At 43.0% G+C, this 16,087-nt stretch overlaps 1 non-coding gene across 1 annotated transcript; it reads right to left on the reverse strand.

Moving 5' to 3' along the window:
• Positions 1-1,027: 1,027 nt before the first annotated feature.
• Positions 1,028-1,129, reverse strand: LOC113597822 (U6 spliceosomal RNA). The gene has a single exon (XR_003418580.1). It is a non-coding gene; the product is annotated as a U6 spliceosomal RNA (small nuclear RNA).
• Positions 1,130-16,087: the final 14,958 nt, after the last annotated feature.

Below are 16,087 nucleotides of genomic sequence, written 5' to 3' on the forward strand. Positions count from 1 at the left end.
GGAGAGAGAGTATCCCATGCAGACTCTGTGCTGTCAGCACGGAGCCCGAAGTGGGGCTCAAGCTCACCCGATGCGGGACTTGAACTCACGAACTGTGAGATCATGACCTGAGGCAGTGTCGGATGCTTAACCGACTGAGCCACCCAGGTGCCCCCTCTCCATGTGTTAGTTTTAAAAATGGTTGGGATTACACCATTTGTATATTTTTGAATCCTGAATTTTTCACATAATGCTACAGTAAGTAAATGTTCCTATTTCATTAGCTATTTGAAAGCATTTTACTTATTTTTTTTAAAGATTTTATTTTTAAGTAATCCCTACACCCAACATGAGGCTCGAACTCACAACCCCGAGATCGAGAGTCGCATGCTACACCAACGGAGCCAGCCAGGCACCCCTGAAAGCACTTTAAATTGATGAATTGCAGGGGAGCTTGGATGGCTCAGTCAGTTGAGAGTCCTACTCTTGATTTCCGCTCAGGTTGTGGTCTCACGGTTTGGTGAGCTCGAGCCCCGTGTCGGTGCTGCTATCGTGGAGCCTGCTTGAGATTCTTCCTCTGTCTCAGAAATAAATAAGCGATGAATGATATTCTATCACTTATTTCACTGCTTCCCCATTGTTCAACTTTTGGGTTGTTGGTTGATTCTTGGGGTCTTGTTTCATAGGTCAGTGCCTGGCACATTGTAAGTGCTAAACAGATGTTAGCTATTACTATGTCCATTGCCTCTCAGGTGGCTTTCTTTTTTTTTTTTTTTTTTTAACCAATGAGACTAAGCCTTCAGATGAAGCTACTAGGATTACCTAGGTAACCTAATAATGGAAATGTGACTGGGCGGCCATCAAAGTAGGGTCTCACGTCCAATGACAGAGGATCTGGTAGGAGGCCAGGAGGGCCTCTTAGGTGTCTTAGGGCCCCTGGCTGCGAGCAGCAAGGCACAAACTCAGAGCAGTCACCCTGAGCGACCTCTCCAAACCCCCCATTTTTTGTGCTAATCCACAAAGGCTGGCAGTTCGCTGGGGAACGGCACAAAATATGCAATGCTTCACGAATTTGTGTGCCATCCTAGCGCTGAGGCCGTGCTAATCTCTATCGTTCTAATTTTAGCATATGCGCTGCAGAAGCGAGCACTCTCAGGTGTTTCGGAAAGAGGTGTCAGTGGTCTCTCGGGGAGGGAATTCAATCTGTTCTCCAGGTTTCCTGTGTTTTCTGACATCATCCAGAAACCCGGCTGCTGGGTTTCCTGTGCTGGGATAATGAAGGCTTTGCTCCATCAGCCCGGATCATGATGTGCTACAGAAAGTTGGAGCCTGGAACTTTACACCCCAGAACTCAGATCTTGATTTTCAGTTGTCATTCCTGACCTGTCCTCTCAACCACCAATACAACTTTAAACACAACTCTTGTTGGACCTTTGGAATTCCAATAAATTCTAGAAGTGGGCGGCTCCCCAGAAAGCACTGGAAATCCCTCCACCTTGTAAATGAAGAATCTCTACCCCAGAAGATAAAGGTTCAAAGACTTTATTCATAACTATGGAGACAGAGGTGAGATTTGAGCCTCGTTATCTGTCCATGGGTGTTTTTTGGGTGTTTTTGCTTCATCAGTATTCAACAATGTTCAGTCATCAAGGTGGGGGGGTTACTACCTTCCTTGAATTAACCTAAGAGCCTTTTGTTATTTTTAATTTTAATTTTATTTTTAATGTTTGAGAGAGAAAGAGAGAGAGAGAGAGAGCGAGAGCGAGCACACACGTCAGGGGGAGGGGCAGAGAGAGAGGGAGACAGAGAATCAGAAGCAGGCTCCGAAGTGTCAGTGTGGAGCCTGACGTGGGGCTCAAACTCATGAACTGTGAGATTATGACCTGGGCTGAAACTAAGAGTCAGATGCTCAAGAGACTGAGCCACCCAGACGCCCCCCCCCCCGCCCCCGGCCCCCGAGAGCTTTTTGAAAATGGTAAGAACTTTAAGTACATGGCAAATGATAGTGTTTTGAAGTTGTGTCTATGCCCTTGTTCTTTGTCCCTGATCCTGGGGAATTCGAAGGTGGGGTAGGGGGGCAAGGCAGGGACACCTGTTAAATTCACTCCTGTTGAATCAGCTTGGTGCATGCATCCCCGGTGAAGGACAGTGCCCGGGTATTGTGATGGGTATTGCCGTCACAATACCCGGTAGACATTGGACAAGGAAAAGGAGTCGGTTGTTCATTGGGCATTGAAGATGCTCTAAATTGTCTCACTCCAAAACAGGGTTCAACTGCTGGAGACAACAAAAGGATCAAAAAATAGATTGTTCCTGGCGTTGGGTATTAGGGCAACCGGTTTTTTAAATTGAGTTTTTTATTTTAATTCCAGTAGAGTTAACAATGGTGTTATATTAGTTTCAGGTATACAATATAGTGATTCGACAATTCTATACATTGCTATTGCTCACCGTGATACATGTACTCCAATAGGTTTTTTAAACAAATTTCTGCTCTCTGGAATTTCACGTTATTGTCATGATCTTTTTATGTAGTTTTACAGAGAAAGAGATGTTTAAAGAAAAAAAAAAAAGCCAAGCATGTTTGAGTGGTTTTGTATTCTTTCCTCAGTAGGAATTGTAATGCTGGCTGCACAAATTGCTTCCTTGACCTACAGTCCTGGGTCTGTTTCTCTGGCTTCCACATCCCATGAACACAGACAGGAAGGGCTATTAGAGCACTTGGCTGGTGGAATACTGTACCCTCTCCAAAACATTCCTCCGTCCCAGAACCCGTTTGCTCGCCGTGATTCAGCTTGACACGGGAGAAAGTGCAGTTTGTTCCCCCCCAGATATTTCAGTCTATGGGGCTGCACTTTGTCCTTCGTGCCCGTAGCCATGTGACTGGACATGGTAGTGGCCCTGCTGAGCAGCTCTACTGGATACTGAAATTTAGGAGGGGTGGGCATCCAAGCCGGGCGTGGAAGAGCCTGCCGACATTAAGCCAGACGTGCCCACCTAGTGTGGACGAGGCTGTGGAGGAGGGGCGAGGGGATTGCCACGAGCCAGGCAAAGGCACAGCCTCAGAGGAGCGTGGCGACAGCTCCGGAAGGCAGGCTGCCGACAGACAGACAGGGCCCAGGCTCCGGGCCGGGGTTTGAGGGCGCGCGTCTCTCCCTGCCACAAAGAGACCAGCGGGGCCCTGCCTTGTTCTCTAGATTTCTAGACGGCAGTACTGAGCAGGCCAAGATTGAGATTGAGCGCCGGAGTTTCAGAACAGTGACCCAGCTACAGGATTGACGGCGGAGATTTGGGGCCTAGCGTAGACGGTGAGATGGAAGGCCGGTTTCTTGCATAGGGGCACGAGAGCATAAGGAAGACCGGAGCTTCCTTGATGATAGGACTTCACAGAGGTCATGACAAGAGTAAATTATTTTATTTTATCTATTTCCCATCATCCATATTTGCGTGCACACACGCAGTTCTGTCATCTGTTGGTGTTTATGCCCAATGAGTCTCCAATTAGAACCTAAGTCCCTTTCTTTGCATAGTACACATTCTTGTGAGCGTTAGCATGCTAGGCCACGTGGCCACCTGGAATTAAATACTGTTTTATTGCAGCCTATGGAATAATAGGTTTGCCTAATATTAAAGGTTTTCTCTGCCTCCTTCAAAAGCCTCTCAATTCACAAATTCAAGGTAAACCTGTTTTCTTCAGCATAAAGCTCTACTCTTTGTTAGGCTTTAATAGACCAATGTGACCCTGAACTGCGGACTCTAAGTTTTCTTTATCTGCGCTATTGGCTGGGTTAGCCATGGTGGGGGAAGATGTGGGGGAGGGAAGGGAAGAGTCACTGTGGTTCCAATGAAAAATAACCATTATGTGCAGTGAAAGGGTTTTTCATACCTCAGTCCATCCAGCCTACATTGGGGCAATAGTCCTGGTGAGCAGTGTAAGACTCACAATGATATGTGTGATTCTGGGGTCAGATTTCCAACCCAGACAGTCTTGTTCCCCCCAGCCCCACGCTTTTCTGAATGGAACATGCCACGGGTAGGTGGGCTGTGGGGGCTCCTGTCTGGTCAGCAGCTGCCCCCAGTCAGTTGTTAGGTAACATGGTGCAAAAAGAGCTCAGAGACCCCCTGGAAAAGGGAATCTTTCATGACAATCTGTTTATTCAAGCCAAGCAACGAGAAAAGAAAGACCTAGAATGGCAACGTTCCCTTGGAACAGAAAACATTGAAGCATTAGAGCGAGGATATTTGGTGCTGTTATGTTCCAAGCTGTGCCACTTAGAGTAGGCCTGATGACGTCTCTGGGCCTCAGTTTCAGCAGAATGTTGCTCATGATAGCCAGCTCACTGAGAGGTCGATGGGATGATGTGAGAAAAATCCCAGCACGGCACCTGGCACACAGTAGGCACTCAGCAATTATCTTCCTTTTTGTAACGTGGGCACGGAGCGAAGCTTCAGCCCGGAGACAATTGCCATTCTTTATAGGGCTGTGGCGGGACCAGGTGGGACCTGATTTTAGAAAATGCATGTGCGGAGTCGGGGAGACAAAAGCCCCTTTTCAGCTCCTGCCTCAAGATGACCACACTCCATATGGCTTCACCTGCTGCGCACTGTTGTAATTGCAATCAGAATGGATCTCATTAGGGTTACAATGGCCCAGAAAAATGAAGAGTGGTTACCATGGCCCGCTCCCTGGGTCTCCCAGCCGGGCGGTCAGAAAAGAAACAGAGTCGAAAATGTTTCCTGTAATTACAGTGCCCAACACCGCACCCCAAGGATATTGGGAGCTTAATAAATAGCCTTTGAGAATTTCTCTGTCTGCCAAGTGTTTATTACAAATAAGTGGGGGTCTGATTCGGTGGCAATGTACATCCCCCCCACCTCCCTAGATGACACACAAACAAGCTGGGTGTGAGGGGACCGGTGTGGGAGGCAGTAGGGAGCAGTAGCTGTATGCTTCCTGCGTGGACTTACAAAGCCTTCCCAGTTGAATTAAGTGAGTTAATATCTATTTGTAATGGGTTTATAGCAGGGCTCGGCGCACGGTAAGTGCTATCAGGTGTTCGCCGCGATTAAAAAATACACCCCACTACGCTCTGTATGTTAATAGATTACAAATGGCCCCTTTCTCAGTTGCAGGTGGGTGGGATGGGAGCAGGCACGTAATTTACCCCGGGGGGGCGGGGGGGGGGGGAGATATTCTAACTTTGTCATATCCTTTGGAGAGGACAGAATGGGTGCAGACCATTTAACTCTTCGTTGACCACTGGTTTGGTCCTGGTACATTTACCTCGTTATCCGTTTGGTTTGTTTTCTGGGCAATGTATCTGCAGTATGGCTGTCTACAACCCAGTGGAAGTGATGCCTTTTGGCTAGGAGCTGTGGATTTTTTTCTAAGGAGGAGGAACCTGGCACTAGTGACTTGTCAGTCACAGATTTTTTTCCAGAGAAGCAAAATAAACTCTCAAAGTAACGGCACAGATATGATTTAAGAACACGTGTGCATACCTAATGGAAAGATGGACTATAGAAATATACATATATATTTATCTATTTTATCAATGACTGAACTGTGGCGATCAAAAATTTTGTCTTATCCAACCGGCGCTCCTCACCAGGATTAAGTTAAAAATGCCCTTCGCTCACCCTGAACTTTTTTCCTGGAGGCTGAAATCTTGTGCTGCTGCGCTCAGCTCTCGTTCTGGCTCCATTTTGGGTATTAATCGCTGCTTTAGCATCAGAAGCCCTCATGGTACCTCCGCCTGGCTTACTTTGCAGAGAAAAGGCCTTAATTTGCTTGCTCAGCTCTTTCCTTTCATTCTTAACACTGCCTGTGCTTGCTGCCTCCTCCTCTTGTGTTTCATTTTTGTTCCAGGAAGAGATGGCTTTTCATTTCTCTATGAGTAGTGTGTCCTGCATGGGCCTATCTGCATACAGAGCTCTGGAATTCTGTGATGTGGAGGCAGATCCCTAGGGTTCTTTTTTGTGAAGGCTCTCAAGCCTGAACTCCGGGAGAAGCAATTAAAGAGGCTTTCGGCGTTGATATTTGGGTTCCAAGGACGCTAAGATTAAAAACTTCCCCCCCATTCCTCTCACCATGTGCAAAGAAGGTGTTGGGGGGGTGGTGCAGGAGGTTTCCGGAGAAGTCAAAGAAGTCAGACTGAGATGGGAGAGGATTGAAGGGCCCCAGAGCCATTTGGTGCCCTGGTAGAGAGTTGATCTGTAGAGGTGGTATGGTCCAAGGGGAGACAACAAGGAGGTAGACACTCCCAGCCTTGCTGTGTGGCATCAGCCCCGCCTTTGACGTATGGAACCGTCCACCTGGAGAGGCGTTAGAGGAGCTATGACCGCTTCCGGGCCAAACTCGAGTGACTTCCTAAGGCCACTCGAGAGAGCTATCGTGCCGGGAAGGAAGAAGTCAGCCTCCACATGCGAGAAGAGAGAGAACCGTGGGTCGTCAGGGCAGAAGCAGAGTCTGGTATAGTTGCTGCAGGGGGAGTGGGAGCAGTGGCGGAAGCAGTAGCCGCAGCGTGATACAGGAGACCGTTGGCGGTCCCAAGCCGGCACGAAGATCGGCTATGCGGTCCAGAGGGAAGCATTTCAGCAGCGGGGAGCGGGTGGAGTAGGAGGGTGGGACCAGGGCCGCGAGGGCAGACTGCTTTTAACAAAAGTTTACTGAGTGCCCATGGTGTGCCAAGCCTTGTTTTAAGTCTGGTTCCACGAGGCACCTGGTGCTTAGTTGTCCCATTTGGGAGATGCTAAGATTGCGAAGCTGGTTCGGTGGTGACAGCATGATCCAGCCACCCAGGAAACTGTCATATAATGGTTTAAGCAGCCACAGATAATCTTTGCCTAGGAGTGGGATGACTCATTCCTTTACAAGTCAGTCCTGCCTGTCACATATGGCCACTTGGCTAACAGTACGGACGCTTAAAAAAAACAGCGCCACAATATCGTTTGACATAGAATAGAATAGATAATACTTCCTTAGTAATATCATAGGCAAATTTCCTTGATTGTATGAAAAATGTGTTGTTTCCTTTTTAAATTTAGTTTATTAGAATCAGGGGTGGTCAACACATTGCGTTGGGTTGGCATGTCTTTTAAGTCCCTCTTTGCTTCTTTTATAATAACAGCACCTCCCACACACAAACACTCCATTTTTTATGTCCTTTATTTGTTGAAGAAACCAGTTTGTTTTTTACAATTGCCCACATACTGGATTTGGCTGATTACATCTGTTGGTATGTTCTCTACCTGGTTCCTCTGTCTTCCATATTTCCTCTAATGAGGTAGATATAGAGGCTTGAGTAGGTTATTACTTTATTACTATTATTGTTTGGAAAAGTAATTTCATAGTTGGTACTGTGCATTTCCTATTTCCTGTAATTATTGGGAGGTACGTATCGCTTGGTTGTCCAACTTTGTAGTGTTGTTAACATTGATCAGTGGGTTTGAGTATTGGCAACTTGATCCCTCAATTATAATTTTTTTTAACGTTATTTTTGAGAGAGACAGAGACGGAATGCGAGTGGATTAGGGGCAGAGAGAGGGAGACACAGAATCCAAAGCAGGCTCCAGGCTCCGAGCTGTCAGCACAGAGCCTGATGCGGGGCTTGAACTCCCGAGCTATGAGAGCATGACCTGAGCCAAAGTTGGATGCTCAACCGACTGAGCCACCCAGGCGCCCCTTGAGCCCTCAATTATAAATTTCCTGTCAAGATTTCACCTAATGGTTTGATAATTGGTGATGATCATTTCCTAGATCCCTTATTTCATACTCTGTGAAATGGTGATTTTCTAAGCCATTCATCCTTTCTGCATTTATTGGCAGGAGGTTTTCCATGAAGAAAGAATTATCCTTATCAACTATTTGGTTACCCTGAAATGAAGTTCATATAGGGAAGGCATGATAGATGCTTGATTCTTTCCTTTTATTTAACAGTTTTCAAGACGATGGATAGGTTCCCTAGTAAACTCCAATGGTGAGAATGGGATTTCTTATTGAAGTATAATTAATATACAATGTTATATTAGTTTCAGGTGTAGAACAGAGTGATTCAACTATTCTATACATTACTTAGTGCTCGCCATGATAAATGTAATCACCACACAGTGTTATTACGATATTATTGTTTATATTCCCTGTGATATAATTTTCATCTCGGTGACTTATTTATTTTATAACTGGAAGTTGGTAAAAGTATTTTGAATCCATGGCTTTGTTAATCACCATTTTTTAGTCCATTGTTTTTCTTTAATTAAAAAAAATTTTTTTGTATTTTTAAAGTAGTCTCCATACCCAACATGGGGCTGGAAATCACGACCCCGAGATCAAGAGTCACATGATGCACTGACTGAGCCAGCCAGGTGCCCCAAAGTCATTGTTTTTTCTGATACTCAAATGTTCTCATTTTTGGCCAATGGGAGCTCCTTAAAGTTGAGTTTTGGTTTCTTTTGACAGATCTTATTAGTGTTTGATAGAGTCCTTGCTTACTGGCAAAATGAGGTATTATGGACCCATCTTGAAGATTTATTGCTCTAACCTAGGATCAGTTATTTCTCTAAGGAGACTTGGCTCCTTTTGGGAGAAAATGCTATTTAGATACCACTTATCTGTGTTTTGGGGTGCTCATTGCTACTGGGTTGTCATTATTTCTAGGACTTTCCAGTGAACAGAACTAGGAACTATGTGGGTTTTAGAAAGAGGAAAATGAATCATGAGTTTATACTGATGTTTCCAATTCAAATTAAGGATTACAGCGTTTTCAGTGAATTCCTTTGATTTTTTTAAAATTCATCTCTTTGCTATTTTTCTATAGTATTATTATATGTGTGAGTGTAAATGTGTAGGTGCACATGTATGTTTCAAAATAACACCAATATTACTGTAATGTGACTAGTGAATAAAGTATTCTTCATATTTATCCTGTTTGGGTTTCGCTTAGCATCTAAGATCTGTAAATTCATGTCTTTACTGCCTTAGGGGGAGTTTTAGCCATTATTCCTCCAATATTCTTTATGCCACATTTTCTCTTTCTTCTCCTGGAAACCTACATACACTTGCATTAGATTTTTTAAGGCATTTCAAAAATTTCAGCCAAGGAATGATTCATGCTGCAGATTAATCTTTACTTTCCCCCACTTGGTTTTTCAAAGAATACCACCATTTCAACCCCCAATGAACATGGCACTTGTTTCTTTCTTTCTTTCCCTTCCAATTTATTCCAGAGTTTTAAGTGTTTTCTTCAGTAATGGTACTTTCTCCTGCAGCTCAGGTCTGCTGTCTGTCTCCATAGTAGCTAAAGACTCAATTAGGAGCGCTGTGCATTCAGATGTCAAACTTTCCCACTGTTTAGATTCTTCAAGTTTTTGAAGCAGTAATTCTGTCACAGAGAAAGCTTCTGTTCTCACAGATGAGTAGGTCTTATTTTCTAAAGAATACGTGATTGATTTACAAGTTTCAAGGAGAATTTCAGCCAAAGCCTCAGGATCTGCATGTTCATTTCCCAAAAGCATTAATCCCTGACAAAAAGGCATTCATTGACTGTGGGACTCCTAACTGCCCTTTCCACGTGCTCAGCTTTAGCCATTCACCCATCAACTTGCGCAGCTCCTGATGGTAATGACATTGGGTCTCCACATTTTGGGGTCAGGCTTTGCCCAGGCTCTCGAAGGCTCCCAGCAGAGATTCCAACTGGAGCTCTTTTTCCTTCTCATTCCCATCTTCATTTTTGGCTGAAAGCCAGTCCTTCCAGGTGAGTTCTTCTGGATAAAAGGTGTGACAGTGGCAGAAAGCTCCTGGTATCTGTCTTCTTTGGTGACCTTCAAGACATCTGCTACACAGCTGATTGCTATGATCTTGTATTTAAGATTCTCTTTGTAGCACTCCTTCAGAACAGCTTGGGGAATTTCATTTGCGCCGGGTTGATTGGACCCAGGCTTTTCCAGCTGTGTACTGCAAGCTGTCACCACACAGGCAATGGCTTTTAATAGCTCTTCCTTTCCTGCCCATGCTCTTCCAGCTAGACCTTGCAGTAAGGTGGTCGGTATCATTCCCAGATATGGAAGCATCAGGGAGTTGGTTTGTTTTGCAATTGATGCTATGGCAGCTGCACCCTGGGCTTTCGTTTTCCAGAACTGGGACTGCAGAGCCTTCTGGGTAATGGCAGTCAACTCCTGCGGGTGTAACTGAATGCCACCAAAGGAATCAGGTACCCTTTCCTGCCGAACTTCGGTCTGTAAGTTGTACTCTTCTTTTTCTGATTTCTCCTCATCAGCAATTTCATGCGTGCCCAGAAATGCCAAAGGCAGAACATCTTTGGCATGGTTCTTCAGTACACCAGGTCTGTATCATCCAGTAACATCCACGGGTCACTGAGGTCCTATTCATTAGAAAAGAGAAAACCTCTACTCTGTGTACTTCAGATTTGAGAATTCTGGCTGATCCGTCTTCAAGTCCACCAATTCTTTCCTCTGTCAAAACCATTTTACTGTTAAGCCCATCTAGTGATTTCAAAAATTTCAGATATGATAGTTTTAGTTTTAGAATTTACATTTGCTTCTCTTTCACAGGTTTGCTTTTCTCTGCTGAGATTTCCTATCTTTTACTTCATTGGATGTAGTGTAATAGTTGCTTTAAAAGTCTTACCTAATAATCGCCACACCTGGGTCATGTTGGAGTCATCGCCATTGATTATTATTTTCTCTTGTGAATGGGTTGGATTTTTTTCTGGCTGACATGTTTTCTGCTATATCTTCTGCAATAGTTCTCATATCTCATATCTCATACATGATGTATGTTTTCTTTTCCTGGATACTTTTAGGATTTTCCTATTATAACCATTTTTCAGTGATTTGATTGCGCTGTGCCTTGGTCTGGTTTTCATTTGTATATATCCTGTTTCAGATTCTTTGGGCCTTTCAATATATGGTTTAGAGTTTCTATTAAATTTGAAAAAATTTTGGCCATTTGTTCCCCTCAGATATTTTCTTCCATTATTCTCACCCTTTTCTCTTTCTGATATTCTAAATAAATGCGTGTATTTCCAACTGCTTGATATTGTTCCATAAGCCAACACTGTGTTAATTTCTTTTTTTTTAAGATTTTTTATTTTTAAGTAATGTCCACACCCAATGTGAGGCTCGAACTCATGACCCCGAGATCAAGAGTTGCATGCTCTACTGACTGATTCAGCTAGGTGCTCCTGTTTATTTCTTTTTAGTCTATTTTCTCTCTGTGTTTTAGTCTGGATGCTTTTTATTGCTGTCTTCAAGTTCACTGATCTTCTGTGGTGTTTAATCCAGTGAACTTCATTTCAAATATTGTATTTTACAGCTTTAGACATTCCATTTTGGTCTTATTATCTTCCATTTCTCTCCTCATTATGTTCATGTTCTTTTAGAAACAATATTTGATCATTCTTAAGAACTTATGCAAAGTTCTTGACTGCTAATTCCTTGTCTCTGTCATTTCTGAGTCTGTTTCTATTTCCCTGCTTCTTGGCATGTCAGGTATTTTTTGAAGCATTGCTTGACATTTTTATGTTGTCAAGTGTGAGATTTTGTGTATTCCTTAAAAGTGTTTTGGACTTTGTTCTGGCATGCACTTAATTTACTTGTGTATCAGCTCAATCTTTTCAAAGCTTTTTCTTTTTGTAATTTTTATTTGAGTGCAGTTGGCGCACAATGTTACATTAGTTTCTTTAATTAAAAAAAATTTTTTTTAACGTTTATTTATTTTTGAGACAGAGAGAGACAGAGCATGAACGGGGGAGGGACAGAGAGAGAGGGAGACACAGAATCGGAAGCAGCTCCAGGCTCCGAGCCGTCAGCCCAGAGCCCGACGCGGGGCTCGAACTCACGGACCGCGAGATCGTGACCTGAGCTGAAGTCGGACGCTTAACCGACTGAGCCACCCAGGCGCCCCTAGTTTCTTTAATTTTTTAAAAAAATTTTAGAGAGAGAGTACGTGAGCAGAGGAAAGGGGCAGAGGGAAAGAGTGAATCTTAAGCAGGCTCCAGGCTGAGTGCGGACCCTGACACGGGGTTTGATCTCACAGCCCCGGGATCGTGACCTGAGCTCAAATCAAGAGTTGGAAGCTCAAGCGTCTGGGCCACCTAGGTGCCCCAAGGTTACGTTAGCTTCAAGTGTACAGCATAGTGAGTCAGCATCTCTACACATTATGCTGTGCTCACCACAAGTGCAGTTGCCATCTGTCACCACGCAACGCCATTACGGTACCTTTGACTCTATCCCCTTTGCTGTGCCTTTTATTCCCGTGGCTTATTCATTCCATAACTGGAAGCCTGCACTCCCACTCCCCTTCACCCACGTTGCCCGTCTCCTCTGGTCAAAGCTTGTTTTTAAGTCTTGTCTGAGAGACTTAAAAATAGCATTTATTCTAGGGCTAATTTACCTTTACTACTAAAGGATTACCTTTATAGATTCTCTCTTATTCTCTAAAAGTTCAGTGATGACTCTTCGCTTTGGATTTTCAGAAATCAAAATGATAGTCCAGTCTGTATGAACTCTGGAAATTCTTCAGCTTTTAGTTACTGGTCGTTCTTACAGTTTCTCCCAGTGTAGAGTTCTGAAGCTGGTGTATGTGTGTGTGTGTGTGTGTGTGTGTGTGTTGTGTAATTCCCTCTTTCAACTGCTTCAACCTCCCAGAACTCTAATCTTTGTCCCTTGAAGTCAGCAAGTCCTCCATGCTGTGCTTGGATCTTCCTCACCCCATTCCCCACTGTGGTCTCCATAGAACCTCCAGGTTAAAAATCTAGGGTAATTATGGCGCTTACGTTGTATCCCTCCTCTCTTCTTGCAGGGACACAATCTTGTGCTGCCTATTGACCAGTGACTAAACACTTTATTTCATTTCTTTTGCACAACTTTCTAAGTGTCCATAGCAAGAGGACTGATGTGGTCCCAGTTATTCCATCGTAGCCGGGAGCAGAATTCAGCACTGTTCTTTAAAACATGTTTTTAATGTTTATTTAATTTTGAGAGAGAGATACAGAGTATGAATGGGGGAGGGGCAGAGAGAGAGGAAGACATAGGATCTGAAGCAGGCTCCCGGCTCTGAGCTGTCAGCACAGAGCCCGATGCAGGGCTCGAACTCATGACCTGAGCCGAAGTCGGCCGCTTAACCGACTGAGCCACCCAGGCGCACCCCCCCCCCCCCCCCCCCGCCCAGTCTGTTCTTCTAATTGCTGCCTAGCGCTTAGTAATTTACATCCACCACGCATCCTCACTCCCTGTTGAAGACCCTCTCTGTCGCTGGACTGAGTATGGCAGGTTCTTCTCAAGAATCTCTATGAGTTTACTCATACAGGCTCACAAAAGCTGGTTAATTTTCAGAAATTGTGCAAAGCTGGTTATTCAATACAGTCAGTCTTATATATTAAATTATATATAATTACAATTAGGTAAGTCATATCAAAATCAGAGGGAATAAATGCTCAAAACTTATCACTTCATAATTATTTCACTATATTGTATGATTATCTTTGTCCTTAGTCATTTATGTCGATTCTATTTGTGTTGTAGAGATATTGTATAATGGCATGCAATGGCATGTCTCTTCCCGACTTCATGTTCAGTGACCTCACATTAGTAGAAAAAATCAGCAAATGCCACACGTTAGGGTTTGATTTACTGCAGGAGTTGGCAAACTGTCTGCCCAACTTCCCATTTTGGCCCATTTGTTTGTGTAACGTGTATGACTGCTCTTACACTACAAAAGCAGAGTTGAATAGTGGTGGCCGGGATCGCCTAACTCACAAAATCTAAACATTGACTCCCTGGCCCTTGGCAGAAAAAGTTTGGTGACCTCTGATTTGTTGTTTTGTTGATTGTCTAGACTTTGGAAAGTGATGAAGACGATGTTAGCAATACAATTAAGTTAAAAAGCATGTTGAGTCCGTAGCTGCTACATTGTGAATAGCACAAAATTTGGGGGAAATATTCCTTCAGGATTTGACAGGTATTATGTGATTCAGCAAGGAAGTTGCTCACATCGTTGACAGACATGTGTACATCTTCACCGTTTCCCTTTTGTCTTCTGAACATAAACTGAAATACCAAGCAACATTCGTATCAGAACTACGCTCCTTCCATTGCAACCGCAGGCTGGCTATGGTTACAAGAGTTTGGCAAGAATCAGTGAAAGCATTCTGTGAAAATCCATTGATTATATGGAAGGTACAATAAAAAGTATTGCATGTTTTATTACTTGTAAGTTAGATGCTATATGCCTTGACATCAATGAAGTTTATAGTAAATTCTATATAGTATATACACAGAAACATACAAGGTATGTATTTGGTATACATATAGCAACAAAATGTTATGTGTATATATTCTTTCTGGAGAGTTGGTTGCTCAACACTGTAAGCACACCATGGGTCTACACATATTAAGATCCCATCAGAAAATGCATTAAGTATTTCGTCTTCCCTTATTTCTGCCAACACCTGGCACCATCCAGGTTTCTAGTTTTTGTCAAGGTAGTTGATATAAAGTGATACCTCACTATTGTTTTAATTTGTGTGTGTGTGTGTTTTTTTTATCACCAGTCTGTTTGAGCATCCTTTATAAACTTGTTAGCGTTTTGTACTTTCTCTGCTGAAAATTTGACTAGGTTTCTATTGGGTTCTTGTTCTTTTCAGGTTAATGAGTAGGAGTTCATTGAATATTCTAGCTCTCAGTCCAGTTTGGTTTTCAGCATGGTAAATATCTCCCCCCAGTCTCTCATCTGATAACTGTGTTATTGATGTCCCTCATTAAACATAAATCCTTAAGTTTGATATCAAATTCATCATATTTTCCCTTATATTTTATGTGTTTGAAGTCTTTTTATTTATTTTTATTTTTTAAATGTTTATTTATTTTGAGAGAGAGAGCATGAGTGGGGGAAGGGCAGAGAAAGAGAGGGAGAGAGAGAGAATCCCAAGCAGGCCCCGCATCACCATTGTGGAGCCTGACATGGGGCTTGAACCCATGAACCTTGAGATCATGACCAGAGCTGAAATCAAGAGTCAGATGCTTAACTGACTGAGCCACCCAGGTGCCCCGGAAGTATTTTTAAATAAGTCCTTCTCCACCTTTAAGTTACAAAGATATTATTTTCTTCCATTAATGTTATAGTTTTACCTTTTACATTTTGGCCTTTAATCCATCTGGATTCTGTCTTTGTACATAGTGTTATGTGAGGATTCTGGTTTATTTTTCTCTATATAATAGTGAGTCATTTTTCCTCCCTATATCTACTAAACAATATATCGCTTCTCCATTGATTTATAATGCCACTTCTATGATATATATCACATATATATATATTAAATGGGTCTGAGTTTGATCTTTTTCTTTTGTTCCATTGATTTATTTGTATAGTCTTGTTAAAATTATCATACTATTTTAAACATTTTGTGATTAAGGAAAGTATCAAACATACCCAAAACTAGATCAATATAATGAACTCCCATGTACCCATTGCCACACTTTCATAATTTTAAACTCATGGTCGATCTTTTAACATTTATATTCTACCCATTCTCCACTCCTTCTGTATTATTTTTTTTAAGTTTATCTATTTTGGGAGAAAGAGCACACACAAGTAGGGGAGGGGCAGAGAGAGAGAGGAAGAGAGAGAATCCCAAGCAGGCTCCATGCTTTCAGCACAGAGCCTGATGCAGGACTGGATCCCATGAACCATGAGATCATGACCTGAGCCAAGATCAAAAATTAGACACTTTGGTTGAGCCACCCGGGGTGTCCCCCTTGTGTATTATTTTGTAGAAAGTTCGAGACATATCATTTTATGTGTAAATATTTCAGTATGTATCTCTAGAAGATACAGAATTAAAAAAAATCCAGTGCCATATCACAACAAGAAGAAAAGAGCAATAACTCTTTGGCAACATTGGATATCTAGTTGGTCTTCAAATTCCAAATTATTTCATAAATGTGTTTGTTTTGTTTTTTTTAAAGTTTATTTATTTTATGAGAGACAGAGTGTGAGTGGGGGAGGGGCAGAGAGCGAGAGAGAGGGAGAGAGAGAATGCCAAGCAGGCCCCACGCTGCCAGTGCAGAGCCTGACACAGGGCTTGAACTC

The sequence above is a fragment of the Acinonyx jubatus genome, chromosome X, assembly GCF_027475565.1.
Source record: "Acinonyx jubatus isolate Ajub_Pintada_27869175 chromosome X, VMU_Ajub_asm_v1.0, whole genome shotgun sequence".
NCBI lineage: Eukaryota > Metazoa > Chordata > Mammalia > Carnivora > Felidae > Acinonyx > Acinonyx jubatus.